Source organism: Arachis ipaensis, chromosome B1 (genome assembly GCF_059453495.1).
Source record: "Arachis ipaensis isolate K30076 ecotype BB chromosome B1, ASM5945349v1, whole genome shotgun sequence".
NCBI lineage: Eukaryota > Viridiplantae > Streptophyta > Magnoliopsida > Fabales > Fabaceae > Arachis > Arachis ipaensis.
In genome coordinates, this window is record NC_142436.1 from 25,588,229 (window position 1) to 25,590,258 (window position 2,030).

The window sequence follows — 2,030 nt, forward strand, 5'->3', positions numbered from 1 at the left end:
TTTCTTTAAGATTTTTGAAACTTAGTGTCTTTAGATCTAAAAATTTTAAGTTTGGTGTCATTTAGTTGTTTTTCTCTTTCTTCATTAATTCAAAAAAAAAATTAGAAAATATCTTTTCTATCTTTTCACTTTAATTTTCGAAAATTGCAACAAAAATTTCAAATTTTAATTTCAAAAATCTTATCTTATCTTATTCAAATTTTAAAATTCAATTTCAAAATTTCAAATTTCAAATTTCAAGTTTCAAAATCAAATCTTTTTCAAAAATCAAATTTCAAACATTATCTCTTTCAAATCTTTTCAAATTCTTATCTTATCTTTTCTTATTTCAAATTTCAAAATCAAATCTTTTCAATTTCTATCTTATCTTTTCTAATTTCAAATTTTAAATTCAAATCTTTTCTAATCTTCTATCTTATCTTGTTTTCAAATCTTTCTTAATTAGTTACTTGTTTTCTCTTTCTTCTTTTTCAAAACTTCCTAACTAATTCTTCTCTCTTCTAATTTTCGAAAATATCTTCTCTACTTCTCTCTCTTATTTTTCTAAATTTATTATTTAATTTTCAAATCTTTTTGGTTAATTAGTTTCTATTTTTGAATTCAATTCATAAATAAAAATAAAAACAAAGATATTTTCTCTTTTTACTTCTAATTTTCGAATTCTTCTTCCTTTTTATTCGAATTCTTCTTCTCTTCTCTCTATCTCCATTCTTCTTTCTTCTTCACATCTCATAGGGAGTCCTCTATTCTTGAACATAGAGCTCCCATTCTTCTTCTTTCTTGGTTTTCTTTTCTTGTTTATGAGCAGGAACAGAGATAAAGAACCTCTTTTAAATCCTGATCCTGAACTTGAAAGGACTATAAAGAGGCGTTTACAACAAGCTAAAGTACAACACTCCAGAAGAAACCTCACAGAGATTTTCGAACAAGAATCTAAAAATATGGCAACCGAGCCTAATAATGAAGGAGATGTAAGAAAGGTTCTTGGTGACTACACCATACCAACTTCTGATTTCTATGGAAGATGTATCTCCATACCTACCATTAGAGGAAACAACTTTGAGCTTAAGCCTCAATTAGTCTCTCTAATGCAACAGAATTATAAATTTCATGGACTTCCACTGGAAGATCCACATCAGTTTCTATCTGAATTCTTACAAATCTGTGACACTGTTATGACCAATGGAGTGGATCCTGAGGTCTACAGACTTATGCTCTTTCCCTTTGCAGTCAGAGACAGAGCTAGGATATGGTTGGACTTTCAACCTAAGGAAAGCCTAGACTCTTGGAAAAAATTGGTCAATGATTTCTTGGTTAAGTTCTTTCCACCTTAGAAGATGAGCAAAATCAGAGTGGAAGTTCAAACCTTCAGACAAAAAGAAGGTGAATCCCTCTATGAAGCTTGGAAAAGATACAAGCAACTGATCAGGAGATGCCCTTCTGACATGCTCTCAGAATGGTCTATCTTAGGCATCTTCTATGATGGTCTCTCTAAGATGTCCAAAATATCATTGGACAGCTCTGCAGGTGGATCACTCCACTTGAAGAAAACGCCTGTAGAAGCAAGAGAACTCATTGAGATGGTTGCAAACAACCAATTCATTTACACTTCTGAAATAAACCCTGTGAATAATGGGGTAGCTCAGAAGAAAAGAGTTCTTGAAGTAGACACTCTGAATGCCATATTGGCTCAGAACAAGATCTTGACCCAACAGGTCAATATGATCTCTCAGCATTTGACTGGAATGCAAGCAGCTACTGGCAGCACTCAAGAAGCTTCCTCTGAAGGAGAAGCTTATGATCCTAAGCAACCATGATGGAGGATGTGAATTACATGGGAGAATCCTATGGAAAAACCTACAACCCTTCATGGAGGAATCATCCTAACCTTTCATAGAAAGATCAACAAAAGCCTTAGCAAGGCTTCAATAATAATCAAGATGGAAGAAACCAGAACAGGTTCAACAACAGGCCACCATTCTCATCTTCTCAGGAACGTATGAAGACTCCTAGGCAGAGCCTTTCTGACT

The 2,030-nt window shown here is 33.2% G+C and overlaps 1 non-coding gene across 1 annotated transcript; it reads right to left on the reverse strand.

Annotated features, from left to right (window-relative positions):
• Nucleotides 1-1,343: 1,343 nt before the first annotated feature.
• Nucleotides 1,344-1,452, reverse strand: LOC148576005 (small nucleolar RNA R71). The gene has a single exon (XR_015904353.1). It is a non-coding gene; the product is annotated as a small nucleolar RNA R71 (small nucleolar RNA).
• Nucleotides 1,453-2,030: the final 578 nt, after the last annotated feature.